The sequence below is a fragment of the Melanerpes formicivorus genome, unplaced genomic scaffold (genome assembly GCF_026170545.1).
Source record: "Melanerpes formicivorus ecotype bairdi unplaced genomic scaffold, bMelFor1.0.p_v2 SCAF_15, whole genome shotgun sequence".
Lineage (NCBI taxonomy): Eukaryota > Metazoa > Chordata > Aves > Piciformes > Picidae > Melanerpes > Melanerpes formicivorus.
The window spans coordinates 1,970,636-1,992,123 of record NW_027142367.1 but is presented as its reverse complement, the minus strand read 5'-3'; the positions used below and the strand labels follow the sequence as shown (position 1 = coordinate 1,992,123).

Sequence of the window (21,488 nt, the reverse complement as noted above, 5' to 3'; positions counted from 1 at the left end):
GTCGTCAGTAAATTTGCAGACGACTCCAAGCTGGGGGCAAGAGTTGAGCTGCTGGAGGGTAGAGAGGCTTTGCAGAGGGACCTCGACAGGCTGGACAGATGGGCAGAGTCCAACGGCATGAGATTTAACACATCCAAGCGCTGGGTTCTGCACATTGGCCACAACACCATGCAGTGCTACAGGCTGGGGTCAGAGTGGCAGGAGAATGGCTAGGCAGAGAGGGACCTGGGGGTGCTGGTTGATGGTAGGCTGAACATGAGCCTGCAGTGTGCCCAGGCAGCCAGGAGGGCCAATGGCATCCTGGTCTGCACCAAGAACAGTGTGGCCAGCAGGAGCAGGGAAGTCATTGTGCCCTGGTTAGCACTGGTTAGGCCACACCTTGACTACTGTGTCCAGTTCTGGACCCCTCAGTTTAGGAAGGATTTTGACTTGCTGGAATGTGTCCAGAGAAGGGCAACAAAGTTGGTGAGGGATTTGGAACACAAGCCCTATGAGGAGAGGTTGAGGAAGCTGGGGTTGCTTAGCCTGGAGAAGAGGATGCTCAGGCGTGACCTTATTGCTCTCTACAACTCCCTGAAGGGAGGTTGTAGACAGGCAGAGGTTGGTCTCTTCTCCCAGGCAACCAGCACCAGAACAAGAGGACACAGTCTCAGGCTGCACCAGGGGAGGTTTAGGCTGGAGGTTAGGAAGAAGTTCTACACAGAGAGAGTGATTGGCTATTGGAATGGGGTGCCTGAGGAGGTGGTGGAGTCACCATCACTGGAGGTGTTCAGGAGGATACTTGATGGGACACTTGCTGCCATGGTTTATTTGATTAGATAATGTTGGATGATAGGTTGGGCACAATGATCTCGAAGGTCTCTTCCAACCTGGTCTATTCTATTCTATTCTTCTATTCTATTTCAAAAGCAAAGAAATCCTAAAGCTTTAAAAGTGTTGGCTCACTGATTTTCCATCAGTTCCCAGCTTTCCTAAGAGCTGTCTCACTATACTACAGGTTCAAATATGCTTTGCTGTCATAATCACATTATGAGATGGCACATACATTGGCTGTATGGAAACATTTGAGGTTTCAGGCTAAGAAGATGACTCAGTTTCCTTATTTAGACAGAATATTCTGGGGGCCTGGCACGTTAATCCATTCATTAAATAACACAATGTGCCTTCTCACTTTTCTTCCCTCTCTTGTCATTTTTGCATTCCCAGTTTCCTGATCTTTCTGTCATTGCATGTTTCTTTCTCCCAGTCTGTTGATCTCTCTTCTTTTCTTTTCTACTCCTGTACTTGCTGTTCCTCCTGTGCCTCTTCACTCCTCTGATAGTCTCTGCTATTCTATATCTACATAACACTACCAGTCATTCCCAGCTTCTTAAATTCACATCCAACTTCCTTTCTATTTATGCTGTTTGTTTTCCTGGGTCATACATATGTGGCAGGAAACCAGCAGCTTTCTCATTTTCCAGTAGTTCACGTAGGGAAAATCTGTGCTATTACGTAGCATCTAAAGCTAGTCTACAGCAATGCCCCATTTACCAAGTGCCCCAGAAGCAAAGGACCACCATTTCTTTTGAATGTCCTGCAGACTACAGAGCTATTCTAGGCAAGAGCAGGGCCTACAAGTGACATGCTTGACAGTGGCTCCATGGCAAACTGTAGGTCTTGTCTTTGAAACTCTTCAAGACTGCTGGATGCATAAAACAAATTAAGTTGGGTCAAACATCATGAAAAGTGATTTTCTCCTCCTCTCCCAGTGCTAGATGTTCCTTTTAAAGTATTAAAGGTACTCATCAGAGCTAGTTCTCTAGGCAAGGCCTGGGGCTTCTGGATACAATGATAACACAGGCATGAAAGCATTTCTTTTGTGCCACAACGGAGCCATATAATGGAATGTAAAATAAAAATGTAGAAAATCTAGAGAGAGAACATTAGAATTTTTAACTTTGATTTCTCTTCCTTAGATGTTAAACCCATTAAACAGGCCAGTATGTAGGCAACCTCTTATTGAAGTAGAATTTTGCATCCACTCACACGTGGAAACATATTGAGTAGTAACAGCTAATTATTTCAGTCAGCTTCCCCCCCCCCCCAATCAATCATTATAACTCCTAGATATGAATTACAACCCATATCTTTAAAAATATAATCAATTATTGCCAAAATACCATGTAGCTGCTTATAGTGGAAAACATGCATATTAAGATAGCAGAATAATTCAAAATTATATGCATTATGCAACACAGAAAAATCTATTAGCACACACAAATTAACAATCTAATCGGTGTTTGCAGCCAGGGCACCATAATGGCATGACAGTCCGTTGCTGTGATCTAGAGCACAAGTAAAGCTGAGAGTTTGCTATTCTAAAGCCCACCAGCAGTATTTCCACATTCACTGTGTCTTGCATAAATGACCTAGTCCAACGTGCAGGTAGTTGGATTATGCTTAGTTACACTTAGATATTATCCTTTATGGACCAGTTATAATCCATTGCCACAAAGCTTATATAAGGACACTAACTTCTGTGCCTAATTCTTTCCACTTGGTTGACTCTAAACTGTTGGTACAGGAACTTAAATGGAAGTTAGGCCATCTGATTATGACCTTCTTTCTCTCAACTCATCCTCTCAGCCTCTCCTCAAGGCCAAGCTGAATGCATATATGCACAAACATCCTTCTACTTGCAGTGGTACCCACAGACAAGAGAAACCAAACATCTCAAGAGAAATAGAGAAGAAAGAGCAGGAAAGTGAAATAAAGCTAGCCAATCCCATGCAACAGGAGCTAGGCAGATTTTGGAGCGACTTCAGTACAATCATAAGGATTCTATCCTGCTAACAGGTCTCCTCAACTCCTAGAAATGATGTGGGAGAGAAGAGGAACAGGGGAACTGTTTTGAAAGTTTAGTGAGAGTGCTTACACTGCACCCTAATGCAGCATCTCAGCCTTCACACTGATCCCCTAAGACATGCACACGTTTTCCAGTGTCTTATGTTTACTTTTAATGTAATTCCCCAGACTCTCTGAAAAATTCAAAAGGTACCTCATGTCCATGTGAAGAACCAGAAATGATCTATTTCACCATCTTCATAAGTTCACAGTACAAGAGGTTTGAGTCAGACACTGTTATAATTGTCCAATGCTGTGTGAAGCCCTTCATAGGGTGACACAGCTTACTGTAGGTTTAGGGTTCACAACTTACATAATCCAGCCCTGGGCACTGTGGGACCTGAACTGCTTTGCCATGATGCTGACCCAAAAGCTCTAGCACACAGGCAAGGCTAAGCGGTATGGACACAGTCTCTGGCTTAGCTACTTGGGTTGCTCCAAATAGAGTAAGAGTCCATAAACCTCTACAGGGAAGGTATGCTCAGTGGGGAATTCAGTGGCTGACAAACAGCTGAATGGAAACACTCCACAAAAGTGGCTGGTGCACGTACGCAGAGCCATATGTCAGCACAGCAGGATAAAGGCAGAGTCACCTCCTGCCATGAGCTGTATTAACAACTATGTTGGAATCCTCTGCTCCAAAAACACCTACTAAATATCCCAGCTCAAAATATATAAAAAAACCATTGCATAGAAGTGCAGTGTTACAACATTAACACATAGTGCATTTTTCAGTAGTATACCTTGGCATTCCATAATGCTGTCTGACCACTTTCCCAAAAGAAGAGTAACAACTTACAGAAAGTTGTTTTACTAAAGGTCCAGAGATCATGAAGGAAAGAGAACATAAAGTTCAGACATATAACAACTCCTTAGGGTGTTTCCCAGCCTTAACTGCAGCTCTACTCATGTGTGATATCCTGGATTCAGAAGATAGTTAAGGAATATCTAATGTACTGGATGCAGAAGACAGAGATGATGATAGAAAATACCAAAATGACTATTCAATTCCTATGCTCTGGCAGAATTTATGCTATTGGTTATTACTGTCTATTCATGCTTCATTAAAAGTCTTTAAAATATCACCTCTGACTTGGCTGATGTACTTTTGACATATTTTTTTGAATCAAAGTACAGAATAGAATACAGAATTAAGCAGGTTAGAAAAGACCTTCAAGATCATTGAGTCCAGCCTTTCACCCAACACCATATAATCAACTAAACCGTGGCACCAAGTGCCTCATCCAGTCTCTTTTTAAACACCTCCAGGGATGGTGACTCCACCACCTCCCCAAGCAACACATTCCAATGGTCAATCACTCTTTCTGGGAAGAATTTATTCCTAACATCCAGCCTAAACTTCCCCTGGCACAGCTTGAGACTGTGTCCTCTTGTTCTGTCACTGGGTGCCTGGAAGAAACAAACAACCCCCACCTGGCTGTGACCACCCTTCAGGTAGTTGTAGACAGCAATAAGGTCTCCCCTGAGCCTCCTCTTCTCCAGGCTAAACACCCCCAGTTCCCTCAGCCTCTCCTCATCGGATTTGTGCTCCAGACTCCTCACTAGCTTTGTTGCCCTTTTCTACCAGTGCATTGCAGAATTCCTTTCAGAGTTCCTGGCTTTTGTATTGAAAAGTTTTATTTCTAAATGTTTTTTGCTTTCCTCTGGTCAAGGTTTGGCAATGCTGCTCTGTGTATTTGTGAAAGAGCACAAAGTTCCTTAGTGATTTTATTCAAGCTTCCTTATCTAAGAGAAACCAAGACGCCAGGATTAATTAATTCTCATATGTGTCTTCCAAGCTGAGAAATTATATTTCTTCCCCTACTTCTTTTGTTAATATTACTAATAAGGTTATTTTCATCTACTGGTAGAAAATTTAAAGACTAATTTTGTTGATGACACACTTTGCAGCAGAGAATGAATCTTTCTTTCTCATTATGACAATGTTGCTGCTGTCCTTTCATGGGCTGCGCACAATAAGGCAGGCAACCTGCTTCGATATTGCAGTAAGAAGCTTCTCACTCCAGAGGACAAATCAAGACTCATCAATACTGTTCAGCATCTGGGTTCCTCCTCAAGTGTCCAGGCTATGCTATCTTCTCCCTATATTTTTATTTTTTCTTATGGAGGAATTGGCAGGGATTTGCCAGTAAATTACCAAACTGAACTCTACAAAACTCCCTAGGGCTTCCCACAGGTGGAATTATGGAACATTACTTATCTACTGCCAGGTTAAGCTCTGGGAGCTTCTGGGAGCATCACCATATCAACCCATATGTTTTTAACTGGTTTACTTAGAGACTATGTTGTAGTCTAAAAGTAACATTTGTCTCTGATGTAGCAAAGTTTTGACACATCCTTGTTGATCTCTATTTGCTTAAATAAATCAACAACCAATTAATGTGTAGCAAATCAACTTCAAAATGTTAGCATAGGCCAGTTTTAGCCTTTAGAAGGGGAAAAAGGTGAATGAAAATTGAGATACCAGTATGAGTAACAACCAAAAAGTTTGTATCGTGCCTGAATGTAAGTCTGTTGGACACAACCATGCTGGTCACTTCTGCTGCCTTCTCCCACATTCAAAGTGCTTAACACTTGGAGTACAGCAAACACTCTGCATACAGTATTATGCTGGTCTGACAACATTACTACTCTGTTTTCCACAGTCAGCCCCAGAGCTGTGCCAGTGAAGAGGGTCATGTGAATTCTCTCTAAAATGCTTGAGGCAAAATGAGTCAGTTTATTTTCAGTGGTGCGAGCACTGGATCTGGACTGGCTTGGCTGAGTTTGCAAGTTTCAGGGTAAGGAGCAATCATGCAAGCCACTCAGCTAGCAAAACTGCAGGGGCAGCACTGCCAGGTGGTGGGTGGCAATGACAGTGAAAAGCAGGAACATCTTCAAGCAACAGCTAAAGCCTAGAAGATGTCATCCCTTTGCAGTTACAGAACTTCTGCCTTCTCCTTAGGTGTGGAAAGAGCAACCCCAAAAGAAAACAGATGTGACAGGGAAAGTTTCTGTTAGTATCTGGGGGAAAAAAAGTCACAGTAAGCTACTTCTATCCACTTGTTATAGGGCAATCCTTGAAACTAACCCAAAACCCAGCTAGTAAATCAGCAAACTTTGGTATGTAGAGAAAACTCTTACACTTACCTGAAAATAAAAAGCCAACACTTTCCTGTGGTATAAATACACCAATTTAGACTTTTTTCCTAGCTTTTGACATTAGAAGAATTCTAAACTCATTTTCAAATATTAAGAGCTAATTCTATCAGTGTCATAACAAAAGCTCTATAGGAAGCAAAAAAGAAAAAAAGCTGAAAATCTGAGAAGTCTACTTTTGAAATAATAGAATAGAGTGGAATTAACCAGGTTGGAAAAGACCTTTGAGATCGAGTCCAACCTATCATCCAACACCATCTAGTCAACTAAACCATGGCACCAAGCATCCCATGCAGTCTCTTCCTAAACACCTGAGGTGGTGGTGACTCCACCACCTCCCTGGGCAGACCAAGGCCTGCCTCTGATCCCAGGCACAACCATTAACACAGAAACTGCACTTACCTTGCGTATATGGAATACAGATTCCAAACAACAGCAGTTATTTTAACAGCCATTTAATTTAATAGCCATTTTAACACACATTTAATAGAGATAAAGTAACAGAGCACTGGAGAATACAAGGTAGCTAACTTCTCAGGATTACTCATACAAGACATCATCCTTTTGTGGACACACACAAACATGCAGTGTCAGTCAAGAACCATGTTAATCTAACATTGAACTAAGAGCAGTTTCAGCTTCTGGACTTCATATCCTGTGCTGCAGGTGGGTGTCCCTCATCTCGGTGCTATACCAGAGCTTGGAGCAGAGCCAGATTAGGAGCACTTGGAGTTTTCTAGGCTGCACCACAGCTTGCGTTTGTATATTAAAAGCATATGGCACCACTTCTGGGGGTATAGGTGGCATATTAGAGCATAAAGGTCAAGAGACAAACTGGGAGTGATCATCCCAAGGGCCAGCTTCCCCCAAAGGTGGCACAGTGTGGTGAGAAATGACATTCTAAAGAACAGTCTGGCTCTCCATCAGTGTAATGCCTACCACAGGGGTAGTGATTGTGAATGCAATCCTTTAGCTGTGCTTGTTTAAAGACACCCAACTACCACCTAAAGAAGGACTTACATGCTTGAAACTTGCCTGTTTTTCCCAAATATTTGGGTCAGTACAAGAAAAGATAAACCAACTTCTCTTCTCTCATATGCATTTAAAATCAAAACCTACAGTTTGAAGCCAGGAATCCTCTATTCACATATAAAAGGAAAAAATACAAACAAGCTTACTCAAAACATTGAATTATGAGTGACTATGAGAAAACTATAAATTGTAATTAAAATGACATATCTTATTGTTTTCCAGTGTAAAACATAAATTAGATAAAGGGCTATATATCCTTTAAAGCAAAGCTCTAGGAGTGTATCAAGAGAAGCATAGCCAGCAGGTCAAGGGAGGGGATTCTCCCCCTCTACTCTGCTCTGCTGAGACCCCACATGGAGTACTGCATCCAGTTCTGGATCCCCTATTACAGGAAGGATCTGGACATGCTGGAACATGTCCAGAGAAGGGCCACGAGGATGATCAGAGGGCTGGAACTCCTCTCATATGAATACAGACTGAGAGAGTTGGGGCTCTTCAGTCTGGAAAAGAGAAGGCTCTGAGGAGACCTAATTGTGGCCTTCCAGTATGTGAAGGGGGCCTACAAGAAAGCTGGGGAGGGAGTTTTTAGGGTGTCAGATAATGACAGGACTAGGGAGAATGGAACTAGAAATGGGTAGATTCAGATTGGATGTTAGGAAAAATTCTTCCCCCTGAGGGTGATGAGACACTGGAACAGGTTGCCCACGGAGGTGGTGGAAGCCTCATCCCTCAAGGTTTTGAAGGCCAGGCTGGATGTGGCTGTGAGCAACCTGATGTAGTGTGAGGTGTCCCTGGCCATGGCAGGGGGGTTGGAACTGGATGATCCTTGAGGTCCCTTCCAACCCTAACAATTCTATGATTCTATGATCTCAGTTTTCACCAATGAGACATTAAATTCCTCAGGGGTTAAAAGGTACATGAAGTTGCTGTTGTATTGCACAAATACAGATCTGGCTTGACTTTTAGAAGAAGTGATTGGAAATACAGATGCAACAGGCTGAGATGCTGTCTTACACCACTTGGTGGGCAGTACTGAAGGACAATGCAGAAAATGGGGTGTGTTCCAATCATCTGTAGGGAAGCTGTTCTGCTCTTTTTATAGACTAAGAGGACACTTGGACCAAGATTTTAAAATCAGAAGCAGTAACTGGAACAACAGCAGGCATCTCTGAGAATACATTGCACATGTTTCTTGTAGCTTTTGCTTTATCAGTTTAACAAAGAAGGTTTGTAATTGTTCTTTTAAATTTCTCCTCCCCACCCCCCCATTTTTAATGAGAAGCACAACTCCAGAAGATATCTCTTATCCTTCTGAATGCTGATTTCTCAGGTTAGTAGTAGTGGTAGTATCAGTCAGGGTTGGAAGGAACCACAAGGATCATCTAGTTCCAACCCCCCTGTCATGGGCAGGGACACCCCACAGGTTCAATGATTGTATTGAGGTTTTAATGTTAAACAGTTTGCTCACAGCACTTTTATTCAGATTGACATACTAGTTTTTCCTCTTTCCTAAAAAAAGGTATTTTTGGATACATGGCTGAAGAGCCAATCCACAAAGGTGCCTTGCAAATGCAGCAGCTGAGTGTAACACACAACCCCAGTTATGCCTCTTGATATGGTCAGAAGAATGCATAGGTAACGCTCTGCACCTTGTTCTGAGCATAATGGGAAATGCCATCCTACCCAGCAAGGCTGGAAAAACCTTTTTACCTGATTGGCTACTTATCCCAAACTGCCTGGCAGAGGTTGGAACCATGCAATGCAGGGAAGTGATTTTCTGTGGCATTCATTCAATTTACCTGCACTACACTCCAGGGAGCCATGCTATTAAACAACAGCTCCAGCAGGTCAATAAAGTTAACTTAATTAAATTGCTTTCCCTCCCACTCTTCCAACTAGCAAGATTTAGGGCACAGGGACACAACACTGCTTGTAAATAAAAGAAGAAAGGTTTGTTTTTCTCTTTTTAAAAATAATTCCTTATGCAAAGCAGAGAGAGAGTTTAAGTTCAAACAATCATGCACAATAAGTGCAGAGACAAAACTGGGGGGGTTTGTTTTGAAACCAGTTCAAGTGCATATGGCAGCATAGCATAATTCAGTATTGTAGTAATTATATTCACATATTTTCTTCTGCTTTTCCTCCTCAGTTCCCCAAGCCTGATGAAGCTGACAGGTCAGGAGACAGGTGCTTTGCACTTCTATGGCAGTGTATAAATCTCAGTGACAACTAAGAAAACTACAACCATTAGCAAAAAAAAACAAACAAAAAACCCAACAGGAACAAAAGGGAAAAAAAAAAGAGGAAGAGAGTTTTCTTAGGATAATTAAATGGTCTATTTCCTTCCTAATGAACTGTACTACTGGGTCTTTACTCATTTGCACCCTGACAAGACAGGCAAAGTCTGTTTCGGTATCTGCCTAATCACAGAATCACAGAAACATTCAGGCTGTAGACCCTCAGGATCACCAAGTCCAACCAATAACCCTACTCTACAAGGTCCAGCTCTAAACCATATTCCCAAGCACTACATCCAGATGAGAATAGAATAGAATAGAATAGAATAGAATAGAATAGAATAGAATAGAATAGAATAGAATAGAATAGAATAGAATAGAATAGAATAGAATAGAATAGAATTAACCAGGTTGGAAAAGAGCTTGGAGATCATCAAGTCCAACCTATCATCCAACACTATCTAATCAACTAAACCATGGCACCAAGTACCCCATCCAGTCTCTTCCTAAACACCTCTAATGACAGTGACTCCACCACCTCCCCGGGCAGCCCATTCCAATGGTCAATCTCTCTTTCTGTGAAGAATTTCTTCCTAACATCCAGCCTAAACCTCCCCTGCCACAGCTTGAGACTGTGTCTTTTTGTTCTGGTGCTGGTTGCCTGGAAGAAGAGACCTTTAAACACATCCAGGGCTGGTGACTCAAACACCTTTCTGGGCAGCTCATTCCAATGCCTGACCACTCTTGCTGTGAAAAAGTTTTTCCTAATGCCCAGTCTAAACCTACCCAGTCGTAGCTTGAGGCCATTCCTCCTTGTTCTGTCACTAATCACCTGTGAGAAGAGACCAGCACCAGCCTCTCCACAACATCCTTTCAGGTAGTTGTAGAGACCAATGAGGTCTCCCTTCAGTCTCCTCTTCTCCAAACTGCACAGCCCCAGCTCCTTCAGTTGTTCTTCATCAGATTTATTCTCCAGGCCCTTCCCCAGCATCATTGCCCTCCTCTGCACTGGCTCCAGCACCTCCACATCTCTCCTGCATTGAAGTGCCCCAAACTGGACACAATACTCGAGGTGTGGCCTCATCAGTGCTGAGTGCAAGGGGACAATCAGTTCCCTACTCCTGCCAGACCAAAGCATTTCTAATCCAAGCCAGGATGCCATTGGCTTTCTTGGCCACCTGGGCACACTGCCTGCTCACCTTCAGTTGCTTGTTGATTATAACCCCCAAGTCCCTTTCTGCCAGACAGCTCTCCAGCCACACTTGCCTGAGCCTGTAGTGACCCAAGTGCAGGACCTGGCATTTGGCCTTGTTGAAGCTAACAAGCACTGTTATCTTTTCACTGGTTATTAGGACTACAATACAAAAATAATATTCATGCTGAGCTACATAGGACTACATTTATCAGACTTTCTCCTAAGCTAGACTGGGTCTATCCCATCATATCAGAATGGAGGGAGTCATGTTTGGAAGTGGCACTCCTTAAAAAGACAGTAAACACATTGCTCCCTGACCCAAATTCTTTGGGTTGCCAGGAATCACAGCCCTTTGCCAGAGTCCCAGGAGTAGCTGCTGGAAGAAGGGTGTTACAGACATACACCACACCCCCAAGGATCATGTCTACAGCAACATCAATTTATTCTATTTTTAATGGTTTGGGTGATGCAGCACTAGCCTGGTCTGCAGCCAAAGGGTCAAGACAGGGCATGATGACTCCACAGACTCTCCCAGACCAGGTTCCCTTACTCACTGCTAGGACTGCTGCTGATCATCCATGATTTGTGCCTGTGTAAGGAGTCTGGAGGGACCCAAATCTCTGAGACTCAGGTCTTTTTGCTGCTGGAGAGGAGTGGAGCAGAAGGAGCAGCAGCCTGTCTGTGCACTGTAAGGAGCAGAGACCATTTTCTTCACTTACAGGACTGAGAATGGAAGATCACAGTGATTCTGCTTGCCTTTAGGCACTTAACCAAAGCTCTTAATTCAGGGGAACAGTTGCCTTTGGCTGACAATGGATAAAAACAAACACCTCTAAAAGCCCACTCAGGCCTTAAATGCACCAGGGTTCTTCAAGGTCTTGCCATCCCAGTATTCCTTCCTTATGTTAACTGGAAGAGCCTGAGGTGATGGTACCTCTGAACTTAGCATCCTCACTTAGATGCCAGAAATTAGACAGTAGTAAGTCCCTGAGATCATTGAGGAACAAGAGAGACTGTGAGGAGGAGAGCAGTGACTATGGGACCTGACACTCCATCAGGACCTGCCCACTCATCTCTTGCCTGAGCACCCCTACAAAGCGTCCCCTGCTCAAGGAACTTGATTGTAACTGCAGCTAAGGCTTTTTACTTGCCTCTACTACCAGGTAAAGGAAATGTTTGATCCTCTGCACCCACATTCTATCCGGCCACAGTAGAAATGTTGTCGGCCTGGGGCCACAGGCATTTCTGGAGAGGAAGGAAGAGATGTGAAGAGCTTTTCTTTCTTGCAGGGAGGATGGTGCTGCCTGTGGTTCAGCATCGGGCAGAGAGGCAGGCAGACAGTACCTGCTCCAACACAAAGACTCTGAGTGGAAAAGTAACCCTTGAATACAAGTTTAAGACACAAGAACTGGGGTGAATTTCTGCCTTTTTGTGTCCAGTGCCCCTGGCATTTCTTGCCTGATTAGAGGTTCCCTAGAACTGAATTCCTCATTCAGCAGTCCCCTCTCCATGCCCCTTGTCAGGTGACTGTGACCCTTCATTTTTACTCATTCATTCACCTGAAAAAACTCTGACTTAACAGAGACAGGTGTCACATGTGCTCAGCATCTCCAGGGGTGAAGATCTTTATTTGTTATACCTGTCAGCCCAGTAAGTGAGTGCTCTGTCACACCATGGGCAGGTACCTTCCTTCCTGACAACGTTGAAACCGTATCTGTCTGTTCAGCAGTGCTCTGTGCTGAGCAACCACCACACTGTGGGGAAAGGTGTTTCAGGTCAGCACCATCTGTCTACATAATTGCACTTGTTCCTGGAGAATTGTTAGGCCAGAGACTAATGGTTTTTATTTATAATCTTTCTGTGTTCACTCCAAATTTCCTGTGCCTTAAAGACTTCCCTATGCCTTAAAGACATTGACACAGTGCCTCCAAAACATCCTTCTCTAAGCTGGAAAGATATGGATTTGATGGGGGGACTGTGCAGGGGACAAGGAGTTGGTTGAATGATTGCATACAAAGGCTAGTATGGAGACAAGAAATGAGTGCTGTTCTTAAAGGGTCTGTATTGGGACCAGTGCTGTTCAATATCTTCAATGATGTATACAGCAAGATTGAGGGCACCCTCAGCAAGTTTGCAGATGATACCAAGATGAGTGGTGCAGTTGGTAAGACTGAAGGATGAGATGCTATCCAGAGGGACCTGGACAGGCTGGAGAGGAGAGCTAAGGAGAATTTCATGAGGTTCAACAAGGCAAAGTGAAAGGTCCTGTACCTAGGTCAGGGCAACCCTCAATATCAATACAGGCTGGGGGATGATGAAACTGAGAGCAGCCCTGCAGAAAAGGACTTTGGGATGGGAGAGGACTGGTGGATGAGAATCTGGACAGGAGCCAACAACACACACTTGAAGCCTAGAAGGCCACACACATTCTGGGCTACATCACAATAAGTTTGGCCAGCATGTCAAGAGAGGTGATTCTGCCACTCTGCTCTGCTCTGGAGAGACCTCACCTGGAGTACTGTGTCCAGCTCTGGGGCCCCCAACACAAGAGAGACATACACCTGCTGGAGTGGGTCCAGAGTAGGACCACAAAGATGAACAGAGGGCTGGAGCACCTCTCCTATGGAGAAAGAATTTGGGCTGTTCCACCTGAAGAAGAGGGGGCTCTGGGACCACCTACAGAAAGGCTGGGGAGGAACTATTTAGAAGGGCTTGTAGCAATAGGATGAGGGGCAATGGTTTTAAAGTGGAGCAGGATAGAGGTAGGTTGGACATAAAGAAGAAGTTCTTTACAATAAGAGTGTTAAAATACTGGAACAGATTGCTCAGGGTTATGGTTGAGGCCCTGTCCCTGGAGACATTCAAGATCAGACTCAATGTGGCCCTGGACAGCCTGATCTAGTTGATGGTGTCCCTACTGACTGCAGGGAGGGTTGAACAAGAGGGTTGGGTAAGGACCTTTGAGGGTCCTTTCCAACCCAGTACAATCTGTGAATCCAGAGATACACTGGCAGTCCCACTGGCATTAAAAGTAGGAATAATCAGCTGAGTCAGTACTTTATCTCAGTTATATCTGTACTATTGATAGGTTTCATTCTACCTGGGAATGATTAAAATAATTTTCATACTATTCAATTTGAATTCATGTTCACTTGACCAGGAAATTAACATGGTTGTCTTTATAGTTGTGATGGATTATGCTATCCTGAAAGCAGGGGGCAGGGAGGGCTTGTGAGAGGTTTGCCCTCCCCGGAGGGGGTTTTCCTCCTGGGAAACTGAGTTAGTCTGTTCCACTCCCCCTCCTTGTCCAGCAAGCCTATAAAAAGGAAGACACTGCAGGCATTTGCTCTCTTTTGCTCCTGTCTTGCCTGGATGAGAGGACTGCTGCTGGCTTCCTGCTTCTCTGCCACATGGTCAGGCCTGGTCCTCCTCCTCTTTGCTACATCCATGCCTCTTCAAAGGACTTCAAAGGACTGGTTTTGTATACATATTTTCCCCATCCATCCTTGTTCCTTACCCTTGTGAACCCTTCCTGTTATTGTTATATATACACATATATATTATTGTGAGATATATATATATATATATATATATATATATATATATATATATATATATAAATATATATATAAACTATATATATAGTTTAAAGAAAATTTTTGCCTCTCTACTTCCAAACCAACTCCAAACTATTTCTTGGTAGATTTGCTCCTTCCCTTTCTTTTTCTCTCAATCTGGAGAGAGGAGGGGGAGTAAGAAGGGAGGGATTCTCAGTCTTGCCCCCATCTGAGCTCTTAAATCCCAGTTAAAGCTCAAACCACCACAACAGTAAATACAAGGATTAAGCAAAAGTCAGGAACACGAGGGAAAAATAAAGCTGAATGAGGAACTTACTTGCTAGAAGACCAGTGGTATTTAAAAAACTGCTGTGGTGGATCAGTTTTTGCAGTCACTGTGCAGTCTCAAGATATTTTAAAGGTGGTGAGTATGCCCTGAAAAGAAGAATAATCAATGACTAGCAATTACATCACCTATCAAAAATTAACCCCAAACTTGTCAAAATAACCTGCTTGTGGACTTCTACAAGTTGAACTGCTCAGATCAGGCTTCCTGGAGTGCACAGCAGAACAGAACAATTCTGATTCTATTGTATATTTGCATTTGTGAGCTGTTCCAGTTGTGAGAGAACAGTAAAGATGAACAAATTGTCTCCTTTCTGGCTTAGTAAACCAATCTGCTCAAGTAAATGACATAAAATATAAATCACATAAAATCATAGAATCACAGAATGTTAGGGGGTGGAAGGCACCTTGAAAGAATCATTGAGTTGAACTCCCCTGCCAAAGCAGGAGCACCTAGAGTAGGTCACACAGGAATGCATTTAGTCTGGTGTTGTACATCTCCAGAGAAGGACTCCACAACCACTCTGGGCGGCCTCTTCCAGTGTTTTGTCATCCTCACAGTTAAAAAGTTATTCTTTATGTTCACTGGAACTTCCTATGCTCCAGCTTGCATCCATTGTCCCTTATCCTATCATTGGACACCAATGAGAAAAGCCTGACTCCATCCTCCTGACACACACTCTTCACATATTTATAAACATTAATAAGGTCACCTCTCAGTCTTCTCCTCTCCAAGCTGAAGAGCCCCAGCTCCCTCAGCCTTTCCTCATAAGGAAGATGTTCCACTCCCTTAATCACCTTTGTCACTCTGTGCTGGACTCTTTCAAGCAGTTCCCTGTCTTTCAAAATCTTGTCCCTAAATGCTTTTCAAACAATGGACTACAGTTTGTTTGCTGTATTGTGAACTGGTTCACAACATGCATATGTTAGAAAGCACACTGTGCCTTCAGCTAATATGCAAGGAAGTTTCTGAGGGCAGAAAATTCCTAGTTTTCCTGGTCCTCCTGTGCAGCTTCACATGCTAGGGTAGTTAGAATAGATGAAGGCTTTTATTTTTGGAGACCTTAAAAACCCATCCAGAGTAGTAAAAAAAAAAAAATTGATACAATGATAATTATAATATCACCATCACAGGATCACAGGATGTTAGGGATTGGAAGGGGCCTCCAAAGATCATCAAGTCCAACCCCCCTGCCAGAGCAGGACCATAGAATCTAGCACAGGTCACACAGGAACACACTCAGATGGGTCTTGAAAGTCTCCAGAGAAGGAGACTCCACAACCTCCCTGGGCAGCTTGTTCCAGTGCTCTGTGACCCTCACAGTGAAGAAGTTCCTCCTCACGTTGAGGTGGAGCTTCCTCTGCTGTAGTTTATATCCATTGCCACTTGTCCTATCACAGGGTGCAACTGAGCAAAGCCTATCCCCTCCCTCTTGACACTCAGCCCTCAGATATTTATAAACATTTATTAAATCCCCTCTCAGTCTTCTCTTCTCCAACCTAAACAGCCCCAGGGCTCCCAGCCTCTCCTCATAGGGCACATGCTCCAGTCCCTTCATCATCCTGGTAGCAATCTGTTGGACTCTCTCCAGCAGATCCCTGTCCCTCACCCCATCCAGTCTGCTCCTAAACACCTCCAGGGACGGTGACTCCACCACCTCCCAGGGCAGCACATTCCAATGGCCAATCACTCTCTCTATGAAGAATTTTTTCCTAATATCCAGTCTAAACCTCCCCTGGTGCAACTTGAGACTGTGTCCTCTTGTTCTGGTGATGGTTGCCTGGGAGAAGAGACCAACCCCAGCCTGTCTGCAACCTCCCTTCAGGTACTTATAGACAGCAATAAGGTCTCCCCTGAGCCTCCTCTTCTCCAGGATAAGCAACCCCTCAGCCTCTCCTCACAGGGCTGTGCTTGAGGCCTCTCCCCAGCTTTATTGCCCTTCTCTGGACATGTTCCAGCAAGTCAACATCTATTATCCAACCCTATTTCCCACTTCCAAGTTGTTAATAAACAGATTTCTGCCGATGAATTTGTTCATTATTGCACTGAATTATTTGGACAGCACATTTTTGGCATATAGGTTATTAGCTGTTTGTTATAGTTTGTGCATTATTAATAACTGTTTTGACTTCTGCCTTGTGTGCTTTATCACATGGGAAGAATGTTACTGTTTATGAATGGCCACCTCATAGAAACCATCATGTTTCTCCTTATTGAATGGATGAAAACAACAGTCCAGAAAGACAGGTGAATGAATAATGACCAAATAATAAACACTACAGGGATACTATGTTAGTTTGCACCTGAATGGTTGTAGCCAGGAAGAGATTGGTCGAACAAGAGGACACGGTCTCAAGCTGCACCAGGGGAAGTTTAGGCTCGAGATGAGGAGAAAGTTCTTCACAGAGAGAGTAATTGGCCATTGGAATGTGCTGCCAAGGGAGGTGGTGGAGTCACCATTCCTGGAGGTGTTGAAGAGAGGACTGGATGTGGCACTTGATGCCATGGTTTAGTAGTCATGAGGTGTTGGGTGACAGGCTGGATTTGATGATCTTTGAGGTCTCTTCCAACCTTATTGATTCTATGATTCCATGATTTTTGTGCGTGTACAAAATATTCAGCAAAGCACAGCACTTCCTTGTGCATCTAAGTAAATATTTCTCAGCTCTTCATTAAATTAATTGAAATGTCATCAAGCCAAATAGCTGTTTGGATCTACTAGATTTTTTTTTGTCAAGTGTCATAGCAGCAGTGAATCATTTTTGTCTATAAGAGAACGAATTTGCTATTGTTAACATGTAATCTGTACAAATGCTGCTATATTGTTAAAGGAGTTTTGAGTGAAAGAGCCATGGGGGGCAAACAATTAGAATGATTGTATTTGCTGTGAGTTTGGACAACTACCTGGAATGGTTTCATTTGGTTTAAGTTTCATAAACCCAAGTACATTTCCCCTCTCCCCCCAGTTTTCCTAAGAATCATAGAATCAACAAAGTTGGAAGAACTTCTGTTCCATTTGAAAAGATAACATATGGCAGGGTTGATAAGTTTTTCTTTGCCCTTCCAATACCACACACAGAGGATTTTTTAAGTCCCAAAGACCTTTGACATTGCATTAGAATGGATCAGCCACCTTTAATAAGCTGAGAAAGACTCCCCAAGATAGCTGAAGCGGACAATCTGCCCTGAGGCTTCCCTATTGTTATCTCATTTAGAGAGAGAGACAATACCACAGTATCTGTGGCAAGAGAGGAAAAGATTTCAAGCTTTCCCAGCTGACTCCTTTATTTGATCCTTGTTTGTCAGTTTGTCCAAACTGAGATTTTTCATGGCCATTGTGCTAGAGAACTCTCCTGCCTGCTTCTGATAATGCTGTTATACTTAGAATAGAATAGAATAGAATAGAATAGAATAGAATAGAATACAATAGAATAGAATAGAATAGAGTAGAGTAGAATAGACCAGACCAGGTTGGAAGAGACCTTGAAGATCACTGTGCCCAACCCATCAACCAATCCAACCCACCTAAACAACTAACCTATGGCACCAAGCACCCCATCAAGGCTCCCCCTGAACACCTCCAGTGATGCTGACTCCACCACTTCCCTGGGCAGCCCATTCCAATGGGCAATCACTCTCTCTGTGTAGAACTTCTTCCTAACATCCAGCCCAAACCTCCCCCTGGTGCAGCCTGAGACTGTGTCCTCTTGTTCTGGTGCTGCTTGCCTGGGAGAAGAGACCAACATCCGCCTGTCTACAACCTCCCTTCAGGTAGCTGTAGAGAGCAATAAGGTCTCCCCTGAGTCTCCTCTTCTCCAGGTTAAGCAACCCCAGCTCCCTCAGCCTCTCCTCATAGGGCTTGTGCTCCACATCCCTCACCAACTTCATTGCCCTTCTCTGGACACTTTCCAGCAAGCCAACGTCCCTCCTAAACTGAGGGCAATACCCCAAAATCAGTAAGCATGTGAGTAATCATAGGCAGCAGATACTGTGCTCCCTCATCCAGAAGCAATCTGGTATTTCATTGAGGAATATGCTGGTATGTCAGGAAACAAGATTCAGGCAAAACTTCTCTAATTGCCCCAATTTAGTTTCATAAGAGCATATGCCATGCAAAGATACATATTAAGAATGTTATACAGTTCAGTAAGCATTGTTTTGGGGAGTGTCCTAGATTAACACAGCCCACTCTCTAAACCCCTTTACCCCCCACAGATGGGAGGCAAAGTAACACACAAAAAAAACCCTGGCTTGAGATACAGAGTGTAAAAAGGAACGTGTCCAGAGAAGGGCAACAAAGTTGGGGAGGGGTTTGGAGCACAAGCTCTATGAGGACAGGCTGAGGTAGCTGGGATTGATAAGCCTGGAGAAGAGGAGGCTCAGGGGAGACCTTATTGCTCTCTACAGCTACCTGAAGGGAGGTTGTAGACAGGAAGAGGTTGGTGTCTTCTATCAGGCAACCAGCACCAGAACAAGAGGACACAGTCTCAAGCTGCAGCAGGGGAGGTTCAGACTAGATGTTAGGAAGAAATTCTACACAGAGAGAATGATTGCTCATTGGAATGGGCTGCCCGGGGAGGTGGTGGAGTCACCATCATTGGCGGTGTTCAGGAGGAGACTTGGTAGGGTGCTTGGTGCCATGGTTTAGTTGATTAGGTGGTGTTGGATGATAGGTTGGACACGATGATCTTGAAGGTCTCTTCCAACCTATTCTATTCTATTCTATTCTATTCTATTCTATTCTATTCTATTCTATTCTATTCTATTCTATTCTATTCTAATACAATGCAGAATTACCTTAGCCTGTTTGCAGAAAAAGATCAGGAAAATGCAGAAACAGCATCAGAAGCCAGGGACTCCACCACCCCCTGAGCTGCAGCCTGCCCACTGGAAAGGCTCAACACCCCAAAACCTGGAAATAGCAACCAGAACAGGAAACCTCTCATGTTACAGTCTGAACCTCAAGCCTCATTTTACTTTGCTCTAGCCAGCCCTTTCATTCTGAAGCTGGTATGACAGCAGCATGGTATTGAATATATACCAGCAGATTCAACTCAGCCTGTGATGGGCAGGGTGGACCAAAAAAAGAGCATAGCATAGTATCCTCGTTTGACAAGATTGGACTGACAGCTAGGGAAGGCTGTGCAGAGAACAAAGAACAAGGGTTATTGCACTGACACTCTGTAGAAGACAACCTCTACACAGTAGACTGATGAGTAATAGTTAAGAACAGGGAATCTCTGCAGACTGTGTCTTGTTAGTACCCTATCTCGACTCACAAAATTCTAGCATGCTTACTGTGCTACATTGCTCAGGAGAAGTATTAAGTGCTTCCAGAGTTATCCTTTGCTTCTGCAGTAGGAATCAAAATCCTGCAAAAAGAAGCTGAGATCAGGCCTTGAAATAAAAATGGTAGAACTGGAAATAAAATTAATGTTAGATATTTTACATGCTGTGCAAGTTCCATCCCTGCAGACTCACACAGATGACACATCTTTAATAGGCAATGGCATAGAAATAACATTAATTTCCCCATGTCACATACCTGAGGCTTACTTAACCTTCATGGTGGTGTGTTACCTGCTAAACTGCTCTACCTCCGAAATTAGCTGTGGCTACTGAAATCATTATGATGCTGAACATGAGCCAGCAGTGTGCCCAGGTGGCCAAGAAAGCCAATGGCATCCTGGCCTGTATCAGAAATAGGGTGGCCAGTAGGAGCAGGGAAGACATTGTGCCCCTGGACTCAGCACCGCTTAGGCCACAGTTTGAGTACTGTGTCCACTTCTGGGGTCCTCAATTTAAGAAGGACATTAAGACACTTGAATGTGTCTAGAAAAGGGCAATGAGGTTGGGGAGAGGTCTGGAGCACAGCCCTGTGAGGAGAGGCTGAGGGAGCTGGGGTTGTTTAATCTGGAGAAGAGGAGGCACAGTGGAGAACTTATTGCTGTCTACAACTACCTGAAAGGAGGTTGTAGACAGGTTGGAGTTGGTCTCTTCTCTCTAGTAACCAGCACCAGAACAAGAGGACACAGTCTGAAGCTGTGCCATGGGAAGTTTAGGCTCGAGGTGAGGAGAAAGTTCTTCACAGAAAGAGTAATTGGCCATTGGAATGTGCTGCCCAGGGAAGTGGTAGAGTCATCAACCCTGGAAGTGTTCAAAAATGGATTGGATGTGACACTTGGTGTCATGGTTTAGTTGTCAGGAGGTGTTAGGTAATAGGTTGGATTTGATAAACTCTGAGGTCTTTTCCAACCTGGTTGATTCTGTGATTCTGTGTCTCAGATGAAAAGTCTCACAGTGAATTGCTGAAAGTTGTTCCTTACATCACAAAAATGACACCCATTTAAGAACCACTCTTCAGCACAGAGAAACCAAACAATCATTACACAACAATTTGCACAGAGAACTAACTGTACAGGAAATGTAAGTATCCTAGGAAGAAAAATTGTTATCCCAGTATCACTTCAATGAACTGTTTTTATTCCAGGACTAAAATCCTTGGCCAAATTCCATATTATAAGAATCCACGGGCACAATCCCATTTCACTTAAATATGTGAAATCAGTGGCCTTACATTACAACAGAATATCATTCAAAGACCTCCTTGAAACCATTCATGATTAAGATGAGCAGGTTTTCATTGATATGGTCAGCTGACATCCCTGATATATGTCACACATTCCCAATCATACTGTTAAGTTATCCTTACTGTGTGTTGCAATACTTGAAATGTCATTTCATCCATTCAACCATCAATATTGATCTCTGGCTACATTAAGTATTTCCAGTTAAATGGTGGGGAAAATCCCGCCTTTTCAGCTGTGATTTTAGTTAAATAACTCAGCTGAAAACTACAAGAGTAATAAATCTTAAATTTCCTCATTCCACATATGAGAATGATTGGCATTAATTTACTTCCTTCAAACAGTGATCTCCAACAGTTTCCCAACAAGATATAAATGGAAACAAATAATTTTGATCAATCTACAGCTTATACACCTGATAAATAACATATTGCAAGCAGTAAGCAAATCTGTCTGTAAAGGTACAATTTAGAGCAGCAGGTCATTTGC

General features: G+C 43.4%; 1 protein-coding gene across 2 annotated transcripts in view; it reads right to left on the bottom strand.

The window, feature by feature from the left end:
• LOC137445593 (poly(rC)-binding protein 3-like) overlaps positions 1 to 21,488 on the bottom strand; it is a 618,838-nt gene that overhangs the window by 197,301 nt on the left and 400,049 nt on the right. The window contains exon 3 of one of the 2 annotated variants that reach the window (XM_068147436.1): positions 14,404 to 14,501. The exons of the other annotated variant lie outside the window; for it this stretch is intronic. The gene's annotated coding sequence lies outside the window, so the exon portion shown is untranslated. The remainder of the gene's footprint in view (positions 1 to 14,403; positions 14,502 to 21,488) is intronic. 2 annotated transcript variants of the gene reach the window in all.